This window comes from Phyllobates terribilis, unplaced genomic scaffold (genome assembly GCF_046119375.1).
Source record: "Phyllobates terribilis strain yellow unplaced genomic scaffold, ASM4611937v1 Scaffold_12__6_contigs__length_324123572, whole genome shotgun sequence".
NCBI classification, from domain to species: Eukaryota; Metazoa; Chordata; class Amphibia; order Anura; family Dendrobatidae; genus Phyllobates; species Phyllobates terribilis.
In genome coordinates, this window is record NW_027362772.1 from 74361997 (window position 1) to 74375218 (window position 13222).

A 13222-nucleotide genomic window follows, 5' to 3' on the forward strand; every position below is an offset into this window, starting at 1 on the left:
TTATATTCAAAAGAAATAGTTGCATTTTCTACAGAAAAAGACCTATGTAAGGCATCCAAACTTCCCAATATCTCAATGAAAATAGCAGGATATTTAGAAGGGCTGGTTCAGTTAGACAAAAAGTTTTTTAATGGATGGAGAGTAAAAATAGATGAAACTTACTAAAGTACTTTAATTAAGAAAGTTGCTTCGATATTGAGATACCAACGCTGGTCCCTCGAGATCTACTTCATGGGTTGTTTCAACACAGTAGAGAGCTGACTGGTCCCAGATCCTGGGAGTTCCACTTCTGGCTTTAATCCACCACCGATAGAGCTCCCTTCCCCTCCCTGTGTTGGTGATATGTATGAAGGGAGTTGGCTGGCTGACTTAATTTAATAGCTAAACCAGATCCCTTTCCTGTCTATGAAACAGCCCTGATAGAGAAAGGTCCAGGCTTAGCTTTAGAAAGAAGTCAGTCAATCATCACCCTTTTACATGACACCAACAAAGGGAGGAGAAGATAATTTTTCCTTGTCAAAATAAGGCAGAGGTAAGCAATTGCCTCTAATAACTTGAAATCACAGCAAGATTCTGTAAAGTTGCTCAATATGTGGTAGTTTGGCAGCTCTAAAGATCAGATAAAATCCCAGAAGAACTCTGGCCTTTACCATCTGACATCTGTACAGAGATTTAGACTTACAGACGGGCCCTGGGTTGAGTCCAAGGAGCAGCTGCTGGCCGGTTGAGCTTTCTGGCAGGGAATTTCAGATAGATGGGTCACAACCAGGAGATATGGATGAGAGGTAAAAATGGCTGGCAGAAGAATAGTCAGAAAATGGTCCGGGGTTGGAAACAGGAATCTATACTGGCACAACAGGAATAGAGAACAGGGGTGTTAACCAGGTTAAGCAGTACTTATAACTGGCTGTGGCAGACTGGGACTCAGAAGTTATATAGTGAGTAGCCCCACCAAGGGCTCACAGCAGGGACTTAATATTAAACAAAAATCAGGAATTAACCCCTAAACTCCCTACCTGGGAAGCACCATAAGTGAATTAAATAGGACTGTCACATTGTTGCCCACAACAAAGGTGACAGAATCAGAAATAGAGAGGGCAGGTACTGACATAGATGGTGCACATTTCCTGTTAAAGTATATTAGTAAGTTTTATCTAGTTTTACTTTAAACAAATTACAACTTTTTTGGGCTGGAAAACCTCTTTAAAGGGGTTGTCCACTACTAGGACAACCCCTTCTTGATCTAAATGTGTGCGACGATAAGATAAAAAAGCTTATACTTACCTCCCGTGCCGGGGTCGTTCTAGAGGTGTCAGCACTCTCGTTCCCGGGACACTGGTGCAGTTGTTATTACATGTGAGCCTGGTACCCAATCAGCACTGGCGTCACTGGCCCCGCCTTTGGACAAATCGAATATCAAGAGCTGATTGGGCGCCAGGCTCACATGTCATAACAACCGCACAAGAGCCCCAGGAACACAGGTGCCAACACCGTTGGAATGACGCCGGCACGGGAGGTGAATATAAGCTTTTTTATTTTATCGGGGCCAAGTGTGGGGTATGAGAATGGGTTGTCCAAGTTGTGGACAACTTCTTTAAACCCTTTTTGCCCATCTGGAGCTCTTTCCCCAGCTGCCTATGGTAGACTTTTTTCATGCAGATTTATGTATGACCTATCCCTTGTGGGGTAGCACCCCCCAAAAAAATGGTCTGTTGGGAGCTATGCTTATTCAGTATCACAAAGAGTAGGGTATCTACTAGTCTCCATGACCTGACGTCAGAGTTGTAGGTACTGTAGCTTCCTCTAGAAGATTGGAATTGCAAAGATTTTTTTTAGACTATCTCTGTTTTGTTTTTCTCTCGATTCATCAAGTTTCCTAAAGGTAATCCAGAAATCAATGTCATGTTTCCCTTAACGTCATACATTTGGATTTTTATATATGGTGTTTGTCTCTTCGACAGACTGTGCTCTAGTAAAAACAACAGGAGAAAGATTTCACTTTCTCGAATTCTCTGGTTATTCAAGATGTCAGGGATATGATTCATATTGGCACTTTGTAGCTATCAAAATAGGCTGCTTCTTTCTTTTTCCAACAGCCCATTATCCTGTCTTAAGGGCTCAGAATTATATCGCTTTTAGCTATTTTTATCGTTTTATCTGTAGAGAAGATATTGATGTTACGGAAAAAAAAATACATCTATATATTATAGCAAAATACACTCAAAAAAATTGTCTTCCAGATGACTGAGGGCATCAAGCTGCTATTCTCTATAATCTATATTTATAAAAATAGAGAAGGTAATGTCAAAATTTTGAAGTTTTGTTGGTGTCAATTGACATTTTGTTGGCAGAGAACATTAGGTAGTCTGAAGTGACCCAAAATGAATAATTCCGAGAAAGTCCAATCATTTTCTTTGAAAACACATGTTGGCTTATTCATTGGAAATTACTATTGATCTCAGCAAGATACTTAATTTTGTGAGTGGCCGAATTGTTAAATTATTCAAAGGGGGTTATTTTGTAAAATCAAACCCCCATTAATTTACCCTATTAGGACATATGTCCATCGAAGAGTTCGGCCACCAGCTCGGAACCCTGTCTTCGAGCCAAGATGCAATGCTGCTCTTTAAAAATGGCTTTGCCAAGCTTGAGCCATTCATATATTACTTAGATGTCAATTTATCCGAATGGCCGCTATGTTACACTACATTCTTCCTGTGCTGGCCACTGCAGGGAACTTGACCAGGCGGACATGGCTACCTCTGCTGATCACTAGAGAGTGAGACTAGAGCATCTGGACATGCGGTGATTAGTTAATAGTTCCTCCAGCTTCTTTTTAAAATGAGTTTTCTAAATACCCAGATCATGAAACTTTTTTTTTTAACATTTTACTATTACATTTGTTTTTGTTTCTTTCGACTTCCAAAAAATGTTATTGATTTTCTGCCTTTGGAAAGAAAGCGAGAACATTCTAATACTTTTCAAGCTATTGGTAGATCTGAAAAAGCCTTTTAAAGTGGATTTGTCACTATACTTCCCAGTACAAACTTTTTATATTATTAAATAAATATCTTAGACCCAAGGAGGCCGGTATACTTACTATAATTCATAATCCTTGTCAGAATGTCTGTATAATCCTGATATTAAAATAAGCATTTTATGAATCCAGCTCTCTCAGATTTTTGCTGGACTTATAAAATTACTTACAAAATTATGCCGCCATTTTTATATGGATTTTCAAAGTAAGTACATCAGGTTTAAGATAACTATTTCTCATTAATGATATAGGTTGTATGATAAAAGATCCAGTTTTTATTTAATTAATCTATGTGTGAAAGATTTTTGATGCAAAAATTGGCTTCTCCTGCTAATTTGTGCCATTTAAAGGGATTTTTAGGCTTTTGCGACCTGATGGGTGATTAATGTGTGAACCTTGGGACCCTCAAAAGATCTTCAAGTCATTAGTGGACTAAGACACTCTTCTTAGAAAGTAACGATAGTGTCAAAAACAGTTCACAATCGGTTGTTGCAAAGAGTCCTATTATTTTTTAATGGAGATTGGCTAGCCGCATGACTATCCATTGGCCTTCTAGTCAAAAACAGGTTCCTTGTTCTCAAAATTGTAGCGATCCCAGATGTTGGATGGATTAAGTTAAATTACTCCTAACTCAACCCACCCACAACCCAAGGCCAGCTCGTAAGTCTAAGATTGATAAGATGGAAGTAGAAGAAAATAGCAAACCTTTGGAAAAAGAAGGAATTCTTGAAGTCCATAGTTATTAGATTGTTGGCAGATCCAATTTTTATCAGGATTACCTCATTCATACCCCCGTCAAAATGCATATACGAGGTTCGATATCTAGATTTTCCCTAAAGATAAGTGCTTCCATATTGTTTTATATGGTAGTCACTATAGCTTTCTAACCTGGCTCAGCTGGTTTTATGTTTATTATTTTTTTTTGGACTTGAACAAACAGATTTCTTAACTTTGCTTGTCGGGTAAATGTTGCAAATTTTCCAAAATTTAGCAAAATTGCACATTTCCTTCCTTTCAAAATTACAGTGTCACATGCCGTGTTCTTCATGTTTTTGTGAAACAGAATGCAACCACATTTTTTACATATTTTTTGTTAATCCTTCAATACATACTAGGCTGTGTTGTGTTTTTGCTGCATTTTTTTAGGCAAATTAAAATTTTACATTTTCTTTTACAGTAACAGCAAAAAGCTATGAGATTTCAGAAATCTCATGCAGATGCTTGTTTTTTTTCCTGACTGAATTGGAAAACTGCAATGTTTTTGAAAAATGCAGAAAGTCACTTCTTTCAGTGTTTTTGCAGCATTTTTTCACACACAGACAGCAATGTTTAAGTGCAAAAAATGCAGCAAACATGCTGCTATCATTTTTGGAGTGTTTTTAGTGAAAAAAAAAACAGGTACAGTAAGATGTGAAACCCAATTATTTTTGTGATTTTCCCAAGTTTAAACCATAAAGTTTTGGTATTGTCACATGAGCATGGCTGTTAGTATTAGTACAGTTTAATTAAATTAGTGATATGTGTGAAAGTAAACAATGCCCTACTAATGTTTGAAAGTGAACAATGCCCTACCAATTCAATGCCCTACCAATGTGGTCAGTAAACAATGTCCTACCAGATCAGTATCCTACCAATCTGTTAAGTAAACAATGCCCTACCAACTCAATACTTTACAATGTGTTAATTAAACAATGCCCTACCAACTCAATACTATACAATGTGTTAAACAATGCTCTACCAATTCAGTACTCTGCAGAGTCAATTCAGTGCCCTCACAATGTGTTAAATAAACAGTGCCCTGCCAACTCAGTACCATACCAATGTGTTAAGTCAACAATGCCCTACCAACTCAGTGCCCTAGCAATGTGTTCAATGAACAATGCCCTACCAACTTAGTGCCCTACCAATGTGTTCAGTAAATAATGTCCTACCAACTTAGCATCCTACCAATCTGTTAAGTAAACAATGCCCTACCAATTCAATACTCTACAATGTGTTAATTAAACAAAGCCCTACCAACTCAATACTCTACAATGTGTTAATTAAACAATGCCCTACCAATTCAGTGCCCTACCAATGTGTAAAGTAAACAATGTCCTACCAACTCAGTACCCTACCAATGTGTTAAATGAACAATGCCCTACCAACTCAATGCACAACTCATGCTTGGAAGCAAAGCTGAACTTTGGGTTCCAGAAAAACGCAGCAAAAATGCAGCAAAAAAGGCAGAAAAAACTTTATTTTGGTTGCAGCTTTTTGACTGCCAAGAGATAATTTTTTCTGTAAAAAAACTCAGCCAAAAAGCAACGTGTGAAGTGAACATAGCCTTAGTGGTTGTTTATTTTTTGTAAATGGTTTTGCAGAAATAGGGTCTGCCTTTTTTCTAGAATCAGTGCCACTTCTTTCTTTGGGGTGTGTCTGATATTATTTTACCCTATTTTAAGCAATTGGAGTGACACAATTTTTTTGAAAAAAGAAAAAAAAACTAGACAACGTCTTTAATGCCTTTGAGAGCGCTTCTTAAGAAACATACTCATTTATTAAGGCTTCCTTGTATCAAAATTGTTCTGAAAAGTTTGGTAGATGGTTATTGATATTTCTTTGAAAGCTGGATGACAAAAAATGAAATTGTAAATTTTTTGAGAAGAAAATACTAATAGCTAATACTAATGTTATATATCACAAGTATAAAGATTTACTTATCCCAGAAATATGCAAAGCAATTCTGCCTCAATCAGAAATTTTGGATTTACCAATAATAATGGAAATTCAGTATAATAGAATCAAATGATTCACTGATTTCTTATAATTTAGATGTTATGAAAATTCACATTTTCTATTCTCCTGAAAAAAATGTTATCCAACATTTTAATAATATTATATGCAAAAAAAAAGTGTGAATAGCTTCTTGAAAAAAAATATTTTATTAATATATTGTATATTTTATATTATTAATTAGAATTTTTATTCATTATCAAATTATAACCAATAGTCATTTAAAATAAATGCTATTAAATATGTTTTACTTTATTACTTTCATAATTGAATAAAAATAACAAATTATTATTATTTCTTCTAATTATTTCAACTTCATATTGTAACGTGTTGTAAAAGTATCTCGTCCATTTAATAATGTTTTTAATATGATTATTAACATAGAAATAATTATTAAAATTTAGATATTTACCCAAAAATGGATTTATGGTTCAAAAAAATAATTAAACATAATGTTTTAAAAATCAATATTAAGATAAAATTAATTATTAAAATTTAAATATGTACCCAAAAATGGATATATAGTTTAAAAAAAAAAAAAAACTTTATTTTTGAGAGGTTTATTATAAGAGGCCTGGAATTTTTCACTGTATTTTCAGTTGTTGCATTATTTTGATTCAATAAAAATTAAACTGAAAAATAAAAAAAAGCTAAAATTAAAATTCAAAGCTATAAACTTTTTTTTCTTTTCCTTGTATTTTTGTTGAGAAATGAAAACTTTATTATCATAAATTAATATCCCCAAAAAAATTTTTTTTCTCTACAACACAAAAATATTTTTACTCCCTTATTATACAAGGGTACAGCAAAAAAATAATGTAAACCTTGAATTTTTATGAAATGTAGAATTTTAATAGGAGATAACTATGGGTCTAAGGACAAAATCATGTACTATGCTTGTAGTTTTAATTTAATTTATTACATTCTAAAAAAAATTGCATTAAAAATGTGAATAGATCTGCAAAAATAAGTTAAAAAATAAAATCCTTTCTGATATTTACTGATTGAAAATTGCTGCAATAATGTACAAATAATATATGTGCAAAATGTACAAATCAAGTCTGTTTTAGTAGATAATACTGCATGTTTTTTGCCATCTAAAAATAATATACACAGGATACCAACATTTTACTAACTGTAATATCTGCCAAATATTATAAGTATTTATTGGCAGTTTATACTTGAAGGAATGTTTTAATTATGAAAATATTTCATGTCAGTGATTAAAACCGTATAAAATAATTACTAGTACATTTTTTCTAAAACAAAAAATAAACACTAATTTCTAATAATTTTTTAACATAAATGGAACGATAGTCTTACAACATAAACACTGAAAGAGGACATTGTGCTTACAAGCTCTTTCAGACACTCGTGTGAAATTTTGAAATTGTGTTTTTCTCTGCATTGTTAACACATATTTTTTTTTAAGATTTATTTTATATTTTTACCTGCCAAAGTCGTCAACATCTTTTTATAGGTTTTATCATAAAATTTGATTTTACAGCACCACAAATGTAAAATGTAATGGATTAAAAATCATTTATGCAGGTCACTATGTAAATAATCTTTTAAAAAAATAGACTATCGTTCAGGATTTTCCAAAATATAAATATATTCCTTTTACTCTTTAAGGGGTAGTCTGAAACACAAATTCATTTTAAACCTAAATGCCTAAGAGATGTAATTTGCAGGGGCAGCACTGGTTTCTGCACACCTGGTGTTATTTTTACAATGCACACTAACAGTGCACTCTCTTACTGGCTCATCACTTCTGAACTGACCAGGTGAAAGAGTGCACTGTCACTGTGCATATTGCACAGTGACAAGAATCTACTGAACATACATCGGAATTGATAACTGACACATACTCAGAAGATCAGGGACTAGCCCAGCCCCTAAAACGGGTGTCAGTGATGACACTTTATTTCAGGGAGGGAGCAGAGGCTAGAGCAGTTTCCGCAGCCTCTGCCCTTTGATGACATTGCATTTCAGTATCCCAGCATGCACAGAGATTCCCAAATGAAGCGTCATCAAAGAGGAAGAAGTAAAATAAGTGAAAGCAGTTAGTGTAATGAGGGAACAGTAGAGAATTTTTAATTAAAGTATATTAGAAAGGAGATTAGATTATGTCATTAAACAGGCATTTAAGATTAAAATAAATTTGTGTTTAGGACCACCCCTTTAATTATTTTTATTATAGTGCTAGAAGGCAATTCTATATATTGTGGATATTGCCCAGAAAATAAGGTAAATTCAGAGCAATGATTAAGAAACAATATCTGGTCTTCTGCAAGATATTTTGCTATTTCAAAATCCTATAAAAAGTTGCTGGTTTAGAAAATAGAATATAATTAATTAAAGGGAATCCGTCAGCAGGTTTTTGCTAATCTGACAGTAGCAAGATGTAGGGGCAGAAACTCTGATTCCAGCAATGTGTCACTTAGTTTTCTGATTGCAGCAGTTGTGATAGAATCACAGTTTTCTCTGCTGTAGATCTAGCAGACCTCGGAATGCTGAGCTGTGTATAACCCCGCCCACACCACTGATTGGCTGCTTTCTCTGTACAATGTATACTTATAGAAATTTCTTATTCAGTGCTGTGGGTGTGGTTGGACCAGGAGGCACAAGGCACCTAGTCCTGTAGTGATAATCTCCTGCTGATAAAACACTGATTATACTGAAACAGCAAGATAAGTGACATATCTCTGTAATCAGGCTCTTTTCCCCTACATTATGGTGCTCTCAGATTCCCTAGCAAAAACCTGCGGGCAAATTCCCTTTAACAAAGGAGGTCCCTTTTTTTCGGAAACATACCGATTTCGAAGAGCCGATAAAAAACTTCCCTGTCTCTGGAGGACCCAACAGGCCCACTGACTTTAAGACACTTTATGTAATTGTTTATTTCCCCTGTGGTGGCGCTGAAGAAAAATTAAAACAGTTTGCAAGGCTTCCATGAAGTTGACTGTTGGTTGGTGGTCGAGAGAACCCTTCCGATCTGCTTACTTTTGGCAGGCTTTTCTACTGAAAAGGGATTGCCCAAAATGGATAAAATCTGTCTTAAATTCATATTTTCATTTCATACCTCTTGAATCACTTATAGTGGGTAAAATCTATTTTAGATCCCAAAGCAAAAAATAAAATAAAATAAAAAAAATATAGACCAGTGTTAGACTTATTTTAATAGTATTTTATCAATTTAATGTTTAAAAAAATCTTTAAAAAAATGAAATTGTAAAATACTAAAATTTCACATTGTACATAGACATGCTTAGAAAATATTATATATATATATATATTACGTGTGCCAAGATTTATTATGTGAGTTTTTAAGACCTATACTATTCTCTACTTTAAGCACTGTGTATAAAACTAAAAAAAAAAGACTCTGCTTGTTCAAACGGTTGTAGAGCACTAAAACCTTCGATTTCGAAAGTTGTAGAACCCAAGAAGGGCAAAATGCTTCATTACTCTCTGCAACTGCTTTAAACTGCTTGAAGCCTTTTGATTTACTGTGAATATGCATCAAGAGTCTAGGACCTTTTAATATACTGTATAGTTTATTATTCTCTATGGTTAAGACTACAGATGAGAATGCTCCATTCTCCCACAATTCAGGGCAGGTTATATCTGAGAATTCCACATTTTTCATACAAATGGAATTTTTTTTTGTAATTTTAAGCATATACTTATTATGGATACTTGCTATAGTGGAGCTATTCACTTCTAAATTGATCCTGTGACCCCCATTGGCTCATAATAGAGTTCATCCAGTTGCCATTATTATTATTTTTAATGGCCATCACAGAAGGTTGAGCTATTCTAGCAAAATATCAAAAATATCAGCGTACGGAATGGTGAAAACAGTATCGCCAATTCAAAGGGGTTGTATGCTTTGGATCATCCATTTTTTGAATATCATTTTAAAGGGATATTATCCAGTTTGAAAGTTATCCCCCATCCGTGGAATACTTTCTGATTGCTGGGATCTCCAACAATCCTAAGAAATAGGGCTCTGAAGAGTCCCGTGTGAACAGAATGGAAGTTATCATGTACATTGCCGCTCAATTAATTCTTAAAGGGGTTGTCCTGTCCGGTATTAGGCTACAAGTCTACAGTCACTGTATGTGACTGCAGACTTGTGAATTTTCACATTTGTGCACAGTGCTCACTGTGAGGATTCTCCAGTGCCAGCACCAGGATAGGTGTACCAATGAAAATAGGTATGTGATCTGCATACATGCAGTCACATGCTGACTAGACGTAATGGCCTCTCTTATAGAAGTGTATTGAGTGAGGATGGACACAGTATGATTGCAGACTTGTGAATTCTCATATGGGTGCACAGTGCGCACTGTGAGGATTCTCCAGTGGCGGCACCAGGATAGGTGTGCCCATGAACACAAGTATGTGATTTGCATATATGCGGTCACATGCTGACTAGACGTGAGTAGCCTCACTCAATGGAATTGTATTGAGTGAGGACGGACACAGTCTAAATTGGAATGTGGCCTGAAGTATGGGAATGACATACTTGTGGTCACACAACCGCCTGCTCCCGCTGCCGGCACCGAAGAATCCACACAGCATGCAGTGCATGCGATGTGAGGATTCATAAGTCTGCATTCACATAGGCTACAAGTCTGCAGTCATTCTAAAGCCAGACAACCCCTTTAATGGGACTTCCAGAGACAGCTGAGTGCTACGTTCAGCTGCTCTTCAGTACTCCCATAAGAATGAATGGAGTGGCAGTGCACATTATTGACCTAAACTGCTTTCACACCTACTCTTCAGTTCGCCATTTCTCTGGAACAGTAGGGATCCCTGTGGTTGAATCCCAAGTGATCGGAAAGTTATCTCCAATCACATTTATACATGCGGTCACATGCCGACTAGACATGCATGTCCTCACAATGCAAGTGTATTGAGAGAGGCTGGACACAGTCTAGTTGGAATGTGGCCGGAAGTATGCAAATAACATACTTATGGTCCCACAACTTATGGTCCCACGATTTATGGTCCCACGCAGTTTGCACAATGTGAGCATTTACAAGTCTGCAGTCACATAGAATGACTGCAGACTTGTAGACTAAGGCTGGACAACCCTTTTAATGGGACTTCCGGAGATAGCTGAGCCCTACATTCAGCTGGTTTTCATTAGTCTCATAAGAAAGAATGAAGGCGCACTGCGCATTATTGACTGAAACTCCATTCACACCAGCCTAATTTTTTTGAAATGGTGGGAATCCCTGTAGTTGAATCTCAAGCAATCGGAAAGTTATCTCTTATCACATGGATAGAGGATGACTTCCAAAATTGAGAATACCCCTTTAAAAACTTCTGGTGGGGTTCCCCCATTCAGTGTTCTCATTTAGTGGCCCCTTAAAAAAATGTGTATTTCTTTGGAGGACCCAAGATGTGTAATTCTTCACCTTCTCTGTAGGGGCGCTGTAGGAAAAGAGAACAGTTGCTCACAGTTTTCTCCAAAGATCACAGCTGATTGTTCGGGATACCAGAAACAGAACACCTTGTTCTGTAGCTTTTTAGCAAGAAAAAGGGATTGTCCAATACAGAGAACCCCTTAAAATATAATGCACAATATTTTATCCAAAATAAATTTAAGTAATTAATTTGACAAACCAGGCAATATATCCACCCTTGTAACCAATTTCTTCACTTCTCCAATGTATCTAAAGGAAAATATTGAAGCGGAGGATCCAACTACATACAGGGCGTGTTTGGGGTCTGCAGTCATGGGAACACATAGGTCTGCATAAGAGCTGCATACACAAAACATTAGGAGATTTTAATTTTTTAATTTTTTTTTTTTTTTTTAGAAGAACGCTTGCATTAGTCAGACAATCTGTACGTGGGATCACTTTGGGGTTAGGATTGATATTCTTTTTCTAAAAGTCTGGAGTGATACCTTTTGTTATAATTCATTGGAATGGATTTCGTTTTGTTCACAATGATAAGATCTATTGTACTTAATTTTATTTTTGATACATCTACCATTTATGTTTTGCACTTAAAAGGCATTTATTGAAGATGGACCTTTATGGAAAAGGTGTCTCACGTTTCAGGCAGTACATTGATTTCCTTGTCTCTTTGATGCTATTTGCAGGTTTCCCCACAGATGGCTAGGGAGACCCTTTATGTTAGGGGGACCCTTTCAATAAAAAGGAAATGTCCATTGTGGGCAAAAGGGGGTTTCTGGATTTCATTTTTTTCTGCGATTATTTAGAAACTTTCAATGGCTGATTGTGGCAAGCAAAAGAAAAAAATGACATATTAATCCCAGAAAAACCCCTTAGTTGTCCAGGTAAAAATTAATATAGTTAAATGTGTATAAAGGATGGTTCCTGTATTAGCACATCATCATAGCTGTTTGTGAAGGGGGCTGGCTGACTTCTCATTTTAATAGATGAGAAAGCCCTATATTTCCAAGGGGGCTGGCTTAGATATTGAAATGAGCAGTTGGCCAACTCTCTACTCTCGACTTCGATAGAGAAGGTGGCTGGCTCAGCTATTGAAATGTGCAATTATTCATTTTCCTGCTCTGTACTGTGATAGAGAAGGGGGATGGCTTGGCTTTTGAAATGAACTATTAATCAGTTTCCTGATCTCGACTGTGATAGAGAAGGGGGCTGGCTTAGCTTTTAAAATGAGCAGTTAGTCAGTTCTCTAGTCTTGACTGTGACAGAGAAGGGGGCTGACTCAGCTATTGAAATGAGCAGTTAGGTAACTCCCTACTCGCGACTGTGATAGAGAAGGGGGCTGGCTTAGCTTTTAAAATGAGCAGTTAGTCAGTTCTCTAGTCTTGACTGTGACAGAGAAGGGGGCTGACTCAGCTATTGAAATGAGCAGTTAGCTAACTCCCTACTCTCAACTGTGATAGAGAAGGGGGTTGGCTTGGCTTTTGAAATGAGCCATTATCCAGTTTCCTCCTCTCAACTGTGATAGAGAAGGGAGCTGGCTTAGCTTTTTAAATGAGCTGTTCGCCAACCTCCTACTCTTGTCTGTGATAGAGAAGGGGTCTGGCTTAGCTTTTACAATGAGCTGTTTGCCAACTCCTTACTCTTGATTGTGATAAAGAAGCGGGCTGGCTTAGCTTTTGAAATTAGCAATTAGCTCCCTTTTTTCAGGTGTCATTGAAAAGGGGGATGGCTCAGCAATTGAAATGAGCAATGTCTCATATCAATGCTCTTGACTGTGATAGAGAAGGGAGCTGCCTTACTTTTAAAATGAGCAATTAGTCAGTTCCCTACACTCATTTGTGATAGAGAAGGGAGCTGGCTTAGCTTTTGAATTGAGCAATTAGTCAGTTCCCTATTCTCAACTGTGACAGAAAAGGGAGCTGGTTCTGCTATTGAAATGACCAATTAGTGAGTTCTCCGCTCTCAATGGTGA